Here is a 19,252-nt window from a genome sequence, read left to right on the forward strand (position 1 = left end):
GCGGGCGCGGGCACTCTTGCGAGACGAGATTCCGCGGAGTGTTCTCGTTACGATTCCCGCGAAGAATCCCATCCCGTAGTCGTCGTCGTGCTTTGGCGGGGTGCGCTCTTGATGATCGCGCTGGATGAATCATGCGAAACGAAGTGCCGCGAATAAACGAGAGTTTCCATTTGAACAGTCTGCCGCGAGATTTGTTCAATGGCGCTCTTATTCGCGCGATTTATACGTAATCGAAAGAAATAAAGTCTACGGCGTAAGCATGCGCGTAGAAAATTGTCGCTCCTTTCTTTCAACGAGAGCCCATTTTTCCTTTCCGCGATATTTAGCGCGTATCGCATGCACTCCTCGACGTGTGCAACGCGTTGCTTAAATCGCACAAACTTGTACGCCGGCTGACCCGCGTATACAGTTTATAGACGGGTATTTTCTTTTACAACTCGAATCGTAAAGACCTTTACGAGACACCGTGTTCGCGCGTGTATGTAAAACCATCTCAGCCGGTCCATCCTATTCTTTTAGGTTTGTCTCATTCCGTCGGTCCAGCGATCCTATTAATCCCTCCCGGGGGCTGCATTTGTGCCTCCGGAACCCTCATTCGGCCGATATGTTTGCGTAGGTCTCTAGACTGATTAAACGTTCAGCTTACACACTGCTGTGATCATCCCTAATTTGTAGCTCCTCTCTTTCTCGTCCCAACCTTCCGCTTTATTTCTGGAAAATACTGGAAAATTGCGTATAATTATCCCATTAAATTTCGGTAACACCTATAAATCACATTTTCCATAATTCATAAGATACTCAGAAATATTTTGTAGAAATATATGTATGTAGGAATTTTGTTTCATAGATGTTAAACACTAGCTGTAAGATCCTCGTGATAATATCTATTCTTGATGTGATGCCTTTATAGACAATTTAAATTCAATTTCATTTAATATCGAGTCTACAAATTGATATAATGCACGCCGTTTAAGATACATCATTGTAACATCAGAGAACATAGTTTCCCCAGCCAAGTTTCACGCTAGGCGAGGGTTTAAAATACCACCTGCTACTTAAAGCGTGCAAAATGTCGGGGATCCGGAGAAAAAGGGGGAAGAAAGAAGGAGCACTACCGCCGGTTAAAGGAAACAGCGCGGTCCCGCGCGGAATTTTGCCCGCACGCAACAAGGCAGCAACATTTTAACACGCTCAAGCGACAAATAACCGCTATTAAGCGCAACAGCTGTACCGCGATCGCGATGCAAGTATGTGCCGCTTGCGGCTTCGGCCCGTACCCTCTCGTCGTTCTGAAGAATAAGGGTCCGCCGATCGAGAAAGGGTCCCCCTAGCTCTTCCACTTGTGTGGTCGGATCGGCGACGACGCCTCCGTAGTGTCTAGAAACCACAGCGGTATAGTTACCGGTACGCGAGATCGATCGACGGATACCGGACATTAAGGATATGCCCACTGCCAATCCGTTCAGTTCGGTTTGGTCGAACACCAAGGGTGGAGAACGTCACATTCTTTTCTCAAGATTGTAATGTTTCTGCCATCTGTTAACTTATAATCTTTTGGAACGTTTTAGAAAACAATTTTTTTTGTCTATTAAAAAGGAAGAAAGAAAAACGTCGAAGACATTATGTTCAATATACTATACTCAATAAAGTATAGTACAGTTTTGAATTTTAATTTAGCTAAATAATATAAAGAATTAAAATGTATAATAATATTCAGCAGTCTGTAAATTCGACCTATTTTTCTAAAAAAAATTACCGACTTCTTTTCTAAGAAACAAAGAAAATATCTACCTTGTAATTTTTTGACATCTTGTTGACAAAGCTTGTTCCTGCGCTGTAGTTTTCAATTCAGAATTGCGATTCGAATGATCGATCGAAAAAGTCGTAACGCCGCGGAACTGCCGCGAATCGCACGAATCGGGGACACGATCTTAAATGATCGGCCGCGAAGGGAGCTCGGAAACTTTTATTTCCTTCTAAAAAGACGGGAATTGCTTCGGTGTAGACCGCAGTAATCCGCGCGATATGCTACACTGTGTAAAAGAAAAAGTGGCAGTTTCGAGATCGCGACGAAGTCGAACATTATTGCTTTTTACGCTTTATAGTTCTGGTGCGGCTGGGATTATGACATATTTTTCTCATTGTTAGCCATTCGGCTAAAATAAATCTATAGATATGCCTTGATCGCTGATTATTCAGTAGTTATAAAAGAAATATTATTTATTGTGTACTTAAAAAATGGCAGATGGACTCGATCGTATATCGTTCATATAATTTTCATATGTCTGTTAATATTACATACAATACTAATAAAATGAGATTTAGCAGCCACAAGTGTGTCGCAAGAATTGTTCGCGAACTCTTCAACTAATTTGGGTTCAGTTTTCATTAATAGAAACTTTAGCGGACATTGCCTTCCTTCCTAATTCCTTAATTCCTCATCATATTAAATATTTCCGTAACTAAAACTTCAGTTGAAATTTTGTGAAAGTTTATATACATATATACTTGAAGCTAATTTAATATGTAGCTGTCAGCCGACTTTGGAACAGTAATTCTATTTTCGACGGGTGGAAGTCAAGTATTGTATTTTTACGGACATAAAAATTTACTTACAATTATAGTAGTAGGAATATTTCTCATCATTTTGTGTTACCCGTCAGTTGACATTTCCCATGACAAAGCGTTAAAAATAAGATTTTCATTCAACCAAGTCTTTCGTACCGTACAATACTCATCTTCGAATCAGTGAAAACACATTTTATCCTTTTTATCCCTTTTCACCCCGTTAGAGGTCGAATTTCTAAAAATCCCTTCTGAGTGGGTGTTTATATCATAGAAGGAATATAGGTACTTCCCGAATTTCATGTTTCTGGATTTAGAGGTTTGGGCTGGTCGTTGATGAGTCAGTCAGTCAGTCAGGACATTTGTTTATATATATATAGATAGATTAGATTAAAAAAATTATTTTTAGGATTCTTGCGTTTAAGAGTTCGTTTAGGAATAGGATAGAAAGATAGAATGTTACCTCGATATTACATCACTCATCTGACATTTCCATCATCCGTCTCGTCTAGGCGAGAGTTTCGCGATTTCTCTTCCTAGTCGCAGGCCGGAGAGGCAATTAAAGCCGCGCGCTCGCGGGTACTTCAGCGCACACTAATAATTATTACTCGAAGCGACGATTTGTGTCGCGGTCGAGCTCGCGCACTCTAGATTGATACCACGGACGCGGCAGGACAAATAGCTACAATCCCCCGTGTGTCCCATGAAAAGCGTAATACGCGTAACGTCCGGTCCGGCGAGCGCTCTATACGAGATGTGTATTACACATAGCATGCGCGCGCGCGACAGTCTCGGCACGCATGCACCTCGACGACTTCTGGGTGGTAGATCGTAATTACCATAAGTCGTGAAATATGACTTCATGATGATGCGCCCGTGCACGACAAATGGAACGGCGCGGCGGCCTTTCGTTTTGTTGCCGGCCGGTTGGCCTACCGCTCCACCTTCGTTGCTCTCGGCCACGGCCTCCGTCGGAGATTACCTCCGGCTCGTTGGACAAGGAAATATAGAGGATATTCCGGAACCATCGGCGTATTGCTATAGATACCGTCGCGTCGGCTAAGGGACATTACGCTCTAACATTCCGTACTCGCGGGCAAATAATGGCCCTTCGATAATCCTTAATGAAATCGCGAGCATAATAATCGCCGCAATCAAAATACTAGAAGTACTTTTACTGCCGTACAATTTTCCCGCCCGCCGCTGTTATCGTAGCCCGGCGCGCACGATAAGTCCCCTAATCTCCTCCCTGCGGTCGAAGTTTATGCGTCGGGATACGGTGCTGCGTAGACTAGCTTTCCATCGTCGATAATAACCAGTTTATATATGATACTCGTAGTTTACGCGAGTATAACTCTCCACGAGCTGCTGGGATGGACAAGTATAGAGACGAGTAGACGGCAGCAGAGAGACTCGCTCGATCGCTCATCTTTTTTTTTTTCTTCGACCCGAGCAGATATCACTCTCTTCGACGGAGAGAGGACGTTTCAGATTCTTGTCCCGTGCGCGCCGTAATCGAGTCAACAATCAGCCGCCACCCCGCTCTATGCCCCGTCGGCTACGCGTGCTACGATAGATATCTCGATAATATCTTCATTGTGATAAATGTCTCTCCCCACGACGCGATCCGTTCGGTTCGCTCGCAAATTAATGATACGCGCGAGCGTAACAAAACGAGGACCATGACGCGACAGTCGCTACGGCGATCGGGTATCTTCAATCATAGCTTCGATCATATGAATACGAGAGAGGGAACGTTCGGCTACCAATCAGTTGCTAGATTTTACTATCGAGTCACTCCAGAAAGAAAATATATGTAAGACAATATGTCAGATTTATCGGGCAAAATTAGTGTGAAATCGGTAATTGATGCTCAATCAAGCGTTATTCATACGAGACTTTGTCATCAATCAAGAAGCGCACGGGTGACTTTCCAGTTTGGCTAATAATTCCTTGCAATTTCCCGTCGGGTAATTTTTTAGATACTCGGGCGGAATATAGATAGAGCTTCTCCCCTTTTCTTTTGGAAACTCGGACGAGCTCGTCCATTGTGATTGAAATGAACTCGACGGGATCCTCGTGCGAGGGTGGCGCGACGGAAGCAGCGGCGAAACGAACATCGGTTCCGAAAGTTCCCCGTGAAAACGTAATAAAGAAAAAAAAAAGCGAACGTTGGAGGGAGAAACAATTAGTATGCCCGTCGCGTCGTCGCCGGGACATCCCACGCACATACCCGCGGCGAGGGTGCACGCAGAAATTTAAATATAATACCACGGACAATGACAGCGCGTGGGACGACGAAAACGTAGGTCTCGGACGGACGGATTCTACGAGGACTCGATATTACTCGCTGGTAGCGACCGATTAATATTCAGTCTTTGCAATATGAAGAAGAAGGAGGAGGAGGAGGAGGGAGGATTTTTATTAAAACGTAACAATGCGGAAAAGTAATACTCGGCATACGCCTACGAATCGTCTCGTCGAACCTGTCGATTTCGTCGACCGCCTCGAAAAGTCTTTTCCTCCTCGCGCGGAACGCATCGACGCTGCAACAATGTCGCTTGACAACGGATGCAGCATGTGGTCTTGAGATACGTTTTAACGACGTCGCGCTCGTTCGAGTAAAATGTATCGGGTGTCAGCCGGTCTGCATTCGGAGTAATGAGCGCCCCGAGCTTACGATTGAATAGAAATATCTTTTCGAGAATACATTTACATCGTCTTTATGCGCACGTATTCACGTGGCGTTTCCTCGTAAACGCGCACGTGAAGAGTGTTTAAGCGTTAAAAACTCTACCGGTAATTTGTGAAAAAATAGTTTTTTACATTTGTTATTTTATTTAGCGTCCATATATTACACTGGGAAAAAAATTCATTATTTGCAAGAAGATTTCCTAGAATTTAGTTTTCTTTGAATTTAGTTTCCTTAATTCAAAGAAGTATTAGGTAGATTCGAGAAAATATTTTAAACTCAGAAAAATGTTTTCTTAAATCTACTCAATACTTCTTCGAATTAAGGAAACTAAATTCAAAGAAATCTATTTGCTTGCAAATAATAAATTTTTTCAGTGTAGGTAATTAATTAAATTTAATTTTAGGAGAAATGTAATCTTGTGAAAAATTTATGAGAATTATATTTAAAAATATGTGACAATATAGCTACAACATATAATTTTGAAAGATATTAAAGATATAATGAAAGATATAATATTAAAGATATAAAATTTTGAAAGATATTAAAGATATAAATTTGAAAGATATTTTGAAAGATAAGACATATAATAATGAAAGATATTTTACTGTGCGATAAACATTTAGTTATTATTCTTGGAGTAACGAACGTATATAAATTATCATCGTTTATTAATTTTATGACAAATGTTACGTCACAAGTCACAAACTTTCGACATATGGGAAAAGCCACAATAATGTACGACGTAACGTCAGAAGTCGTTTTCCAAGCGGAAGTAAATAACCCGACGCTGGCGAACGAGGAGGGCAACCGAGGAAAGTTATTTCCCATATAGAAAATTGCTACCCTTCCTGCTTGAGTTGTAACTTTTCCTTCGCACGCACGAATAAATTGAATTTCGGCCAAGTTCCGGAATTCATCCCGTTACCCTAACGGGGCCGAGCCCTTAACTTGTGGGGTAACTTACGATCGCCGTGCATTTGAAGGGAACCTCGTCCATCGAACTCGAAGTTACCGCGTAATTTTCCTTTCGCCAAACAACGGGTTAAAAATTACTCGCGCATTTATTTCGATACAATTGTCCAACGTCTGGTTAGTATATTTTCTGCCTTTCGTTAAGCGGAGTTTACTTTTATCACGTTAAATATAGCCCAATTTTTTCTCGTCTCCACATGCGCGGGCCGCGCCATAACCGTATATTACGAAACGCGTAATGTATATGTACACGCGACGTGATGAAAAATGTGCTTCTGTCGCGAAAATGTCGCGCCATGTCTGACAGATAATTTTACGCGATACTGCCGTCCGCGTTCTCCATTTGTTATGTGGCAATGTTTATAAAATAATACGAGTTTGGATGTTTTGCCTCGGCGTAAAATGCAGCGAGACAACGACTTTATTAATCGCCTATATGTATCATTTTTATTAATATTTATAATATAATACTTTTATACGATATGGAATTCACGCGAATAATAGAGAAATGCGATATAACTTCCGTTTTACCTATACGCATAAATATAACAGATACGAAACGTTACACCTGATTTTACGTAAATAAATCATATATGAATATGCAAACGGACGTTTTACATATAGAGCGCGTCAGGGTCGCGCTGGGAAGCGGAGTTAGTAATTCGCCGTCGAGATTAATTCCGCTTTGGATAATCTTCCATTCGATTACCATGCGCCTTTTTCGAGAGAGCGCGCCTTTTTCCGTGGTACACTGTATTATCATGCTACCATTTCCCGCGATCATTATCGGAGTAAGGGATATTCTACGAGAACCGCGTATTGTACATCCTACCACGCCGGTGCCGGTCGCGTACTACCGGCAATTTCATCCGGCGCACACGCCACGCGCGATATCTCTCCTTTGTAACGAGAGAGATTCGCTCGCGGACTCGCTCGCGGGCGGATAACCAAGCCGAGGGGGATATATTGTGCTCGGAGAAGGAAATATTGATATTTAATAATCGGTTGAGTCGAGACGAGAGTCGGCTACTGACGGAAGATCCTTGAACCCTAAAACGGGCTCGAAAGCGCGAGCCGCGCAAGATGAAACCACCCGAGAGCAGCCGAACAACCAACAACCGCCGCCGCGTTTTAATCGCGACGATGACAAAAGCCGCCGGGCTTAAAGCTAGAAAATTTTAATTAAGTCGCGCACGTACCCGCGTTTCTACCGGGTGCGTGGAATTAGCCGCGGGAATTCTGCCGTTTGTGCGCAGGCATTGTGCGCCTGTTACACGCGGCTTTCCTGCACGCCAACTTGCGTGAAGTAGTTTCTCGAGGGGAATAGTAAGGGGTAAAGGCAATTTCATTGTCCTCTCCAATTTTGTAACTAGCAGAGCTTGCTTTTTCATTACGACTACGAGGAAACGATGGTTTTCGTTTTATTTGCGCTCTCTTCTTCTCATATTTCAGTGCTCTAACATTTTGTCTCTTGAATTATTTACTGTTAGCGAAGTTCGCCTGTCGACGGAAGACAAAACGAAGGACTAAATAATAATTTTACTGCAAAGTTAATTATGATCGATATAACGGAGCTCATATGAAGATAAGTATTTCGAATTATTATCGGTTGGTACTTACGGTAATGCAGTTGTTAATGATTGGTTTGGTGGCTTTGAGGACCATTATTAACGATCTGTTAAAGTTTTATGATGTAATAACTGTCTCGCTTGTTATTCACCGGAGTTACTTATCAACGACTGCGATCGTTTTCTTAATTGCATCTCTCCTGCTTTATTAATTAAAGTTAAGTTTATGCCTCCTACGTGCTCGCGCGCAGCCACGCGACAGCGTATACAAAGTGCACATCGAAACTCCCACACTTCTATTGTTCGTGCGTTTGCGAAAAATGCACGTTTTCTGAAACGTTTTCCCATTTGTGATAATTAATAGACATTTTCATCTCATTTATAAATTACTACGTGACTTTAATTAGCGACATTTATCTTGCCACTATCTTATTTTCAGTGAAACGTGAATTTGAAAATCTAATTTGCAATATATGTCAAGTATCAAATTAAATATCTCTCAAGACAAAATTCGTTATAAATTATTCGTTATATATTATATTTTGCCAATGTTCTACTTTGATTATGGATATTAAACCGTACGATTATAGCCAACCCATGAACCTCGATATCTTCGTAACTGTAATATCCTCAAAACAACAGAAGCGCGCAGTTGCGAACAGAATATTACAAAGGGAGGAAGATCTCTCCTCCAGAAAGAGGAAGGGGGGTTTTTACAACTGGCGCGACATTTCACGAAGGCGAAATGGCGGAAAGGACATTGAATAGGACGATCGCCATTGCGGGTGTGTACGAGCCGTTCCGCGACGATGACATTCTTTCTCTCTTTGCGTGAAGAGAGCGTGCTTGCCCTTTACGGTCGCGGCACTCGTATTTGCAAAACGTCCTTCCGTCGTTTTATCCCCGCACGCCCCATAAAGCACAAAGATCACGCGCGAATCGTCCAGCCAGATGTGACCGATGCTGGCTCTTCCTGTCCTTTTGATGGTCGCATTAGCGGACCGTCTCGCCTGTCTTGTCTCGTCACGGTGTTCTGTCTCTCCCCTTACGACCTTCGTACGATCGTTCATCCTGCAATCTCAGCTTTCTTAAAAGTAAAGGAGCTTGTTAAGTTACTTAATAAAGAGCTAAACAGAGTATCTGCCTGAGAGGCAGTTGGGCTTAAAATAGGAATAACGCGGGAATACGGGGGATGTCGCGTGTAGGTTGATTTGATTCATCCGCGGCAGTTAACGATGTTAAAGTGAGCGACGTAAAAATTGTCTGCCTCGCACAGCGAGCAGGGTGTTTCCCATCACGACAACGAGACGTTACACGGCTGGTCGTCGAGTGAAAACGCGAGATCTACGTGAGTGGACTACCTGGTTGTCCCGCTGTTTGTTCTTCGCCCATTTCTCTCCCTCCCTCCCTCTCCCCTCTCTCCCTCTTCCCTCTCCCGCCGTCCATTAATTAAGTATCACTTCTCGGAAGAGCGGTGCATCGTCGACTTTTTCCCGTCGACTCGCCGGCCTATACACGCGGCGGCTAAGAATAATAATCAGGGAAGAATAATAACACCTGGCCCCGAGAGACCGCGCGCACGATAACGCACTCTCTTTCTCTCTCTCTCTCTCTCTCTCTCTCGCTTCGCATGCAATTGCACTTCGCGACGTGTTACTCGATGAATCGCGCACGGCGATGCGGGATAATTATCGTGCCAGATCGCGTAATCATACGTGCGACGTGGATGCCGATATGACAGAGCGTGCGTCGCGTGCTCTCGCGCTATTTTTCTGGAAAGACGCACGACAAGCACTCGTTTCGCCGATTGTGAATGTTCAAGACGAACGTAAGAATTATCAAGCATATATAATATTTTATAATGTTCGCGAAATAAGAATTAGCTAGGAATTATAATTGTCTTTCCCAAGTTCCTACGAGTCTTAAGTAAGAAGAAAACCGTGTTGTACTTCGCGGCTTTATATACATTCGTCTCATTAATTTCACTAATATTCGTCCCCTCGTTTCCCGGAGGTCCTTTTATCATCCGGTACACTTTGCTCCCGACGTTTACATTGTCGTAACACGGCGGAAATCGTAAAGTGGCCGTTCGAGAATGCGCCAAAGACGTAAAACAAACTGCAGCGAAAACGTGATCGCCCTAAAGGGGCTTCCCATCCACCCTTCCATCTGCCTTTCATACTTTCTCGGTCGTTATGCAAATGACACGCGTACGATAGGGACACGAAGAAAAAGAGGCTCTTTTCCTCTGGCTCCTCCTTTGCCGGGGAATACTCATTAGGCAGATACGTCAAGTATTCTAAATACCTCACCCCAAGATTCCTCGACTAACTCATCCCTCACTCCCTCCTCTCTTTTTTACCTACCTCCACCGTTGAGGTGTAACAAGATCGTTTCTCGAACCAATGAATCTTTCAGTCTTTTCACCATTTTTTTTTCTTTTTCAGGAGATCTACTTATTCTAGGAGTTCTGAGATAAAGTCTATCCTTCAGTCTTTTATTTCCTCTCTTTCTCTGATGGTATATTACTTTTCTATTATTCAAAGAACTGGTATATTTATTATTTGTATTGATTAATCAAGTGGTAAAAGAAAATTATCTAAATTATTTTATAAATATATAATTTATTGTCGGTAAAATAGGACGTTAGGAGAGAAAGAAAGAAATGGAACAAAGTAATTTCTATATTATTAAATTTGTGTACAAAAGTCAGCCATAGGAGATAGCTATAGAGAAAAGAAAGATATAAATCTATAAATAAGGCAGATCAGAAATCTTTTTCGACCACGTCAAAACTGATCTTTTATGCAGGTCTGGTAACAAAAAAATTACTTTTTTGCAACTCCTTCTCGCTATCTTGTTCTTTGTCCCCTCTTATAATTAGTCTCGCTTATATCTTCTGGCTTTTCCGACGTGTTTTGGCTTTCGATTTTGCCGACTCATCAACTAGTCAGTACTTACAATTACCCGCGAATAACGCGTCGCGCGTTAGCGCGCTATTATGGACATGCACGGGAGCGGGGAAGTAAATAGGAAGAGGGAGAGAGAAAGAGACAGGGAGAGAGTATGTAGGACGTAAAGTGGGTCTCGGTAGACACGTCTAGATGGATAGATCCAGGTTGCACGCTCGGCGAGCTCTCTTCCACGAAATCGTTAGCATACGCCGGGATAAACACGCGGTTATTTGCCGGCGACGTGAGGCCTCTATCAAGTCTCTCGATTCGCGCGAGGCGATCGAATCGTACTCGATCGACTGCGTACACATTCCGCGATTTTTTTTACTCCCGCTGTCCGGTGGCGACGACTCGCGAATAATGTTCTTGCCGAGCATAATCGATTAAAATCATCGGGGACATGATGCGGCGGCACTGGCGGCAGCCGCGGTTATAGCGCAACTTTGTTGTGTACGTTGTTAGTATAATAGACCCGCTCTATATGACGGGAGCCGTCTCGTCCGCGATATTTTATAACAGCCTGTTTTAAATTTCCTGCTATTAAATTAACGAAGCTCAAACGGGGGCCCCGAGTGCTCGACAGTGTTCGTGAAGTATCGCGCTTATCCGAGAAACACATCCGCAAAACCGTGTTCATAATTTTTAAATTAACGAGGAAACGCAATCCTTTCTTTTTTCTTCTTAATTATCTTATTTAATATCACACAATCCTTTCTTCTTAATTATCGTATTTAATAGTAACGCGTATTCCATAAATAATAATTTCATCTATTTTCCCGATGATATCTTCGAATGGATCTCTCTCAGGTTTTCGTGGTGAATACAAGATGTACTATCTTTAAGAAGGGCGCGTGCGTCACGCTGATCGTAAATTAACGCAGTACGCTCTACAAATGCCAGGGGGGGTTTAACGATCTCGTAGAAAATCGCGCGCAAGAGAGAGATCCTGATGGCGATATTTGGTTTCCGCTGCCGTGTTCTCCAGCCAGGTAGAAAACGATTGCGAGAGGCCAATTAGACGGGAACGCAAAACATCGATACGATGTTACATATTTATGCATACGATCGTCCCCGCGCTCGCGCTCGCGCACGCGCGCGTCCATACCTCCGTATACACGGGGGTCGTTTCCTCCTTCGCGTCCCGTGTAATCCGATATGCAGATGCGCACGCGAATCGCCCGATATGGCGCGGGGGACACGCGGAATTGCAGTGATTTATGGAAAGGTCACGGCACCGTAAATGAGTGAAAACCTTGAAATCGCCAGCGGAACGCCGCGCCGCGGCCGCGGCGAACTGGCGGAAGAGAGCTCGGGATCACGAAACTTCTTGCTCAAAAATATGGAACAATCCACTTTTTTTCCAAGTTGCGTACAAATATTCAAATATAAATGGATAATTCACTAATGACTGTCGATGTTGAAATCAACAAGTAACAAGGAAAAAGTGTAGAGCTTTAAGAGTCAAATAAATCGTCGTGATAATTTACTTCGCATTGAATTGTTAAATTAAATGTTACATATAACGTTAACTTACGCCCATAACTAACCACGTTTTATTTGCACAAATCCCATTTTTCCTTATTACATACAAATATAATATACATATGAATGTATTTGCGAGATTGAGGAAGAAAATCGGAGGATATTCTAGAAGATAATTGTCTCTCGGAGAGATTATGTAAGACATTTTAGAAATGTATTTAAAAAATTGTATTGATTGAAGAAAATAAATATTTTTTTTTTGTTGAGTTTTTATTAATTGTATGACAAATTCGTCCGGACAATAGCCAAACGTGCTGTAGTGATACGGTCTTCTTACCTTACGACCGAAAAACGAAGGAAAAATATACGAGTGGATGTGCCGATGCATCGCACCGCCGTGCATGCCGCCCCGAGGCGCAGGCCGCGATGTAAAAGTGAAAATTACAATGAAAGCCGCCTTTCGATGCGGAACACAATGGGCTGCACGATGTTTTGCGAAACGTATTTCGGTGCCGAAGTAAATCACGGCCGCGGCCGCGGGTAAAAATAGGCGATGACGAATGGAGCGGCGGACAACCCGTAATCCAGAAACAATGTGCTGAATGAATAAAAATGAGATAATGGCAGGCGGGCCCGGTTGCGGCAGCGGCGCGCGGCGGTTCCCTCAACGAAGGGAAAGAAGAAGTGAACTCGGGATGTCAGACGCACTCGACGCATTTGGTAGAGGTGCACACTCACCTCTCTCTTTCCCTCGTCCCTTTCTCGATTCACGATCACTTCCGCTCTTCCTTCTGCCGTGCATGTATATACGGGTTGTATCGTAAGTCGGACGTTTTCCCCTCCAGGACTGAATCCCCAATGAACACAGCATCGATTTTTCCGCGCGGAATATTTTATGCATTTATTCTGAGTACAGAATCGTTTAGCGTTGGAAATTTATTTTAAAAGGCGACGAGAAAAGAAGATATATTTTCTGGCATAGGATATATTTTTTAATCTTAGACTTTGATCAATGAACGATTTAAAAAAACATTAGCAGCTGAAATAAAAAAGAGAAGAAACGATTTCTATTCGAAAAAATAACTTTATCGAATTTTTTCCAAAGAATTTCCAATCGGAAAGACAGCAGCGAGACACCGAGTATATCAATCTCCACATATGCCGTTCTCTCTTTTGTTTTTTGCTGAGCTGTAGATCTGAAAACGTATAACTCGGAGCGGGCAGCACTTATAATTTCATACTCTTTATACTTGTGAAGAAATGTGTGATCCGAGAAGAATGACTGCTTTTTGCAAAAACGAAACTCATGGCTTTCATCTTCAACCCGGGCAGAGTCGGGCACGTGAGGAAATCGCGCATGTTCGCATCACACAGTCGGCGATCCCCGAATAATATTTGTTCTTAGTTTAATCTCTTCACCTTTTTTTTTCTTTCACGCTATTTCCCTCGCGCCTGAAGTTTATTTGCGCCAAGGTGAAACGAACGTGCCGAATTATTTTTCGCGAAAACGTGGGTGGGCGTGTTTATCGGGCGCGGTATTGGTTTTCCCGTAAAAATATACAAATATTGATACAGCGCGGAATAAGCTCGATTTAGATTCCAGTTCGGGCTATTTACGGCGAGGCTGATGGGACGAACCCGAATATAAACCTTCGATATAAACCTTTCTGACCAAATAACGCAAATTTTATAAATAACATATCTGTCGTTCTCCCTTTTTAAGCGCGCACTTGGGGTGTCGTACGAAAAATTCCTTCCACGTGTAACAGCGCGATGTAATTTCGACTGTGGAAGTCGCTAATCAAGATCTCTCCATCGTTCCGATTTTATCGGGCCTGTGCCTTTCTTTCCTCGCGCTCCACGTTTCAGCGTTTTTGCGATGCTAATGTAATCCGGGCGTTAATCAAAGCCCAAATTAATGTTTGTATCGGATCGGAGGCGAGCTCGCCGCGCGCGTCACTTGTTTCACTCGGGGGATAATAACGAGCGACGCGCGCCCTCGCGCATTTTTACAAGTGCGCTCGTCGTATCTCCGTCTCTCGGTCGGTCGTCGGACGACCGTGCACTGTGATGCAAATGTAATCCGGACACTGATATGGGAATTTCACGGGTGGCATCGGAAATTCAAATTTATTCCGCCGTCTACTCGCCCGTCGTTGATAGAGATGCGCACGTGTATGTTGCGTGTATTGTGTGTATATGCATGTGTGGGCTTCGCGCACACGGTCGCGTTCGCACGGCTGGTTGTGCATCCAGCATCCTGCAGGGCGCAGGAGGGCTTGGCAAACTCTTGCGCGCGCGGCTCGCGGAAATCACATCTGTTCCGTAACAAAGTTGCGTATCTTGCATACCGGGCTGACTCGGTAACGGTAACGTATCTGACATTTTCAGACAGGTAGCGCGCGTCGAATTAAAATGTGCGCCGCGCGAAAGGTTTTCGGTATTTTCGTATTTGCGGGGTATTCACTCGCGGCGCGTAATAGCACCGCGTAACGGCAGAGTTTACCTTGTTCGATTCTCCCTACACGTAATACGAGGAATTTTCATACTTTCTCGAAAGGTACGAATCTCATCGCGAGCTTCGCGAAACGGTTTCAAAGTGTTCGCGCTCGGGAAAAATATCGCGCACGCGGCGGTTAGCTCTGATCGTCTTCGATAATCACAATTTTCAATTCGGTACGGGGATAGAAAGAGAAATAGAAGAGCGGAATCGAAGCGCGGCAACCCTGCCCGTTTGGCCTTCGCGGTGATGATCGTGCCACGCCATCGCCGGCCTGGCATCGTATCGTGAGTGTATCGGGTGGCCGATTACCTCTTTGTGAGATTACCACTCGACGCGTCTGTCCACCACCGGGTGTGCAAACGGGCATACCGTACGCGACGGCGGCGGATCAATTGCGCGTTCACTCGCTCGCGTTACCCGCCAGCTAGAAAATCAGCCGCGCGCACGAGGCCGCCGAGCGACGGATGAGAGCGCTCGAGCAACGTGTATAACTATGTTTGTGCCGAAACCGTTAGCCATTTTTGCGGTTCCGCACGATGCCCGCCGCGAGTGGTCCGCCGATCGGCGAAACTGCAACCGCGATGCGCTGTTTGCATAAGCATCTCGTCCCGCGATATCGGGCGCGGACCGTCAAAACAGCCGCCGAACGACGCGCGCTGGCGCTAATGCCACCGCAAGTGTCGCGTACAGCCGCGCGGACATTGCCGTCGTTGATGTGCGTTACATCGTCGAAATAGTTTACTACGACCGCGCTGCGGGCTCGCGATGATTTTGCCACTTGAAAGGAGAATAAGTCCCGAAACGATTTTGATGCATTCGTACTGTTCAACTACGAAAGAAAATAAATTTAATAATTGAAAAAAAAGAATATAATTAAATACAATGCAGATGATTTATCTTCTGATAACACAGTTTAAAAAAAGTGTTTTTTTTTATACCAGAACGAGACTAGTCATATTCTATAGTTTTTTGGATGCCGAATACAAATCCGGTTTCCAAATTGCTCCATCATGTCACAATTTTGAGAAATTTTCAATTAAAGTTGCAAAAATAATTTTCAGATACTTTGTCATATTATAACTACGTTATGTGTGACGTACTGAAAAAGTTTGGAGGATGAAAATTAACACTGCACGGATACTGTGTTTTTGGAGCACTCACCCGGACATCCTGGGACTTTTAAAGTCCAAAGCGTTTTTGAAAAATTTATAAAAATTTATGTATTATCTTTAAGGTTTCAAAAGTGATTTCTATACTTACACAGGCCCGAACTGTTGTATTTTTTTCCTTATTCCCGTGGGAATCATATATGAAAAATCGACTATGCTTTAAAAGGCCCATGGTGTCCACGCAGTGTTAAATCAATCATATTTGAATTGTAGCAAATAGTCTTGTATAGGAATTTTTTCACACATTACTTGATACAAATTTGATATTTAAATTGACATCAGATTTTCGTATTCAGCGAAAAAAACTTTTAAGTTTAAATAAACGTAATTGAAAGCTATTTAGTAAATCGTCAACGATCTAATTCACAGCTTTTCCACAATAAACCCTATATTTAACCATGAATATCTTAACCACAGCCGACACAAAAAATTCCTTTTGACAGCTGAAAGTATTAATATATTTAATATTTCGAATGCAATAAAACTTTTCCAGCACGTCGCATATCGCAATTATAATATAACAAAGTCTGTGAAAATAGCCCTTTTTGCAACTTTAACCGCAAATTTCTCAAAATTGTAACGTAATAGAGCAATTTGGTATTCATATTCTGCGTCCAAGAAACTACAGAAAATGATTAATCGTTCTGGTGTTTTTTTTGTTTTATTTTTTTACTGTGTAATAGTGCTGTGATTTCATATAAACACATATTGTGTTTTCTAAAATAGAACTGCAGTATGAATAGAAAAGTTCTCGTAATTGAATTTATCTCTTTATACTTATTTATCTAATTTGTCTTGAAAGCGCGCATTCGCGTTACTAGCAACGTAAAATTGAGTCTTTACGTCATTTCAATTTTCCGCAACGATTCTGCATACCTATTGAGATATTTCAATAGCGTATTGTCTTCCATGACACAATTTCGCTTACGTAAGTCTACAAAGACTTCGATCGTCACATCCAATCGCGACGTATGAAATTTATCAACGGAGACGATTCATTGAGCTCTTTGTAACGGATTTCTGAAATTCCGTTGGTACATCAAAGGGAGGTTCTTAATGAGGATTTTCCGTCGGTATTGTCCGCTTCCAATTACATTTCCTACGTGGAAAACGCGGTTTTTCCGCGGCCGCGCGGCTATACGGATGGGATTTTAATCCGAGCCGAATGTATCTCTTGCGGAGACCAAAAAAAAAAAAGATCGCGTCCCAGAGGCAAACGTTCATCGGTATTTCACGACAACGAGACGCCGAGCCGTGTCTCGGTCCGTTTCCAGCAAGGGAAGAAACACGCGTGCATTCCCTGAGAGACCGCGCTCTTCATTAAGCGAGTGCATCGAGTAATTGGCGCGACTGGTACTGTCAAGTACTTAAACACCAGGTATCTAAGTACCGCGCGTCGCGATTTCAATCTCCATCTCGAAGTAAACTTCCGAAGAACGCTACATTGTTCGATCCGATGTAATTCCGGATTACATGTCTGTTCGTTGGTATTTTCTCAGCTATATCGAATCCAATTAATCTTAATCATCGCCGCCTCCTGCTTTCATTTGCCTTCGTTTCCATAGATGTATCGTCTCACGCATTAATCTTCCTGCCTGTATATACTTACATTATTTCGCAACCGACACCCTTTTTTTTCTCTTTCAGCTTGGAAGAGGAAAAGAGATTTAAATCGCGAGACGGTAGTAACTATTCGCTAAGTCGAAATAGGAAGCGCTTGTTCTCTCTCGTGAGGTTCATCTTTTGAGGAAATACGATGGAGTGGCGCACGCACATGCATCGCGACCGTCTAGACGGTTCGTTGTGCGAAAGGCGAAAGCTATCTGCATCGCGAATCATAACGCGAACGACGGAACAAAGTATCCACGGATCATAAAGCATGACAGCCATTATATCCCGCGGACAATAACGTCTCATACGAATGCAATGACGCATGCGGGGAAGTGCATCAATTGCATCAAGTGTATCATCGAGGAGCGCTCGTCGTTCCTTCTCCCTTTCCTCCTTCATTTCTTAACTGTACACGTCACGCACAATCCTTTTCGCCGACAAACCGCTTCGCTTCTTTGTAATGCGTGTGAAAGGTTTTCGCGTTCGTATTATTTTAAAATCGTTAAAATAAGACAAGTATATTTAGTTTATTCCTTAATATGTATAATGAAACAAGTATTAATTATTTGCTTCCTTAATACATATAAAATAATATTTTATGTGAAATTGATTACATATATTAAGTTATAGGAAGTATAAAGAGAGACAAGTATTTTGCACATTTAATCGAATTTGTTTAAAGCTGTTCAGAGTTTTTTTACCGCAAATATTTATCAGATGCGTGGCGTGCGATAAACATGGAATTCGGATTGCGTGTAAACGCACGATGCGATTGCGTGCGTAGTCTTGATGCAACACGGACGCAATGATTTTGTTCTGCCGTGAGAAAAAAGGTGTACGTAAATTACGGCGGCGAGACGGCGACGGCAGCGGCGGTGTTTTTGGTCGAGGTTTTACGTACCCCCTTGTTATGTCACATCGTAATGGTCGCATGATCCTCCTCCCTCTAACGAGCCGTAAAGGAAGCGAGACTATTACTAACAAAATATCCCTTCTAATTTACTTTAAAAAATAGCGACTTAAAACGAATGCATCACAATAGGCGAATAAATATATACAAATTTAAATAATAATGAGAATGCAAAACTGATGAAACGCAGAATGTTACGTTATTTCTTAAAAGACAGAAATTTTCTACACATTTAGGGCCCGTTCAGATAAAAGCGGCTTCTCTGTAGGGCCCCAAAGTGTCTCGTCTGTTCGCGCTCTAACGGTGCAAATCCCGAACTCCGACTGGCGAGATTCAAATGGATTTTTTTGCGTGCAGGAGCATCGCACGACGCGGCATACATCATTTATCATCTCTCCGGACGAGTTACAGCTTGCAGCTTTAATTCCCAGCTTAGCTCAAAAGCGATGTTACGTGTTAAAGCATTTCTCTTATTTTATTTTATTTTTTTTTTTTTCATTTTCTTCCTCCTTTTTGGCCACATGTCAGATTTACATCCTTCCCATCGCACATCTTGCCACATTCTCGTCCACTCGTCTAATTTGCTCCCGGATTCTCCCTTTCTCTTCTAAATGTCGGAGAGAGTACATTACCACCGCACCGTCGCGTATCTCGGGGCGACGCGATTCGAGTATATCCCCCGGATTCGGGGGAAAGTACACCCCGTTTCTCACCCCCTGTCGTCACCGAGATGCATCGCGCGGTGCAAATCCCGATAATAGAATCGTTTGTTACACGATGGTTCTCCCGCGGCAAGGATTCTCGCGCAAAAAAGCCCGCTAAG

General features: G+C 43.1%; 1 protein-coding gene across 3 annotated transcripts in view; it reads left to right on the plus strand.

The window, feature by feature from the left end:
* Nucleotides 1–19,252, plus strand: part of Twin (CCR4-NOT transcription complex subunit 6-like twin) — a 152,176-nt gene that overhangs the window by 44,400 nt on the left and 88,524 nt on the right. The window lies entirely within an intron of this gene.

The sequence above is a fragment of the Temnothorax nylanderi genome, unplaced genomic scaffold (assembly GCF_030848795.1).
Source record: "Temnothorax nylanderi isolate EJ_2023f unplaced genomic scaffold, tnyl_v1.0 TNYL_tig0065_pilon, whole genome shotgun sequence".
NCBI classification, from domain to species: domain Eukaryota; kingdom Metazoa; phylum Arthropoda; class Insecta; order Hymenoptera; family Formicidae; genus Temnothorax; species Temnothorax nylanderi.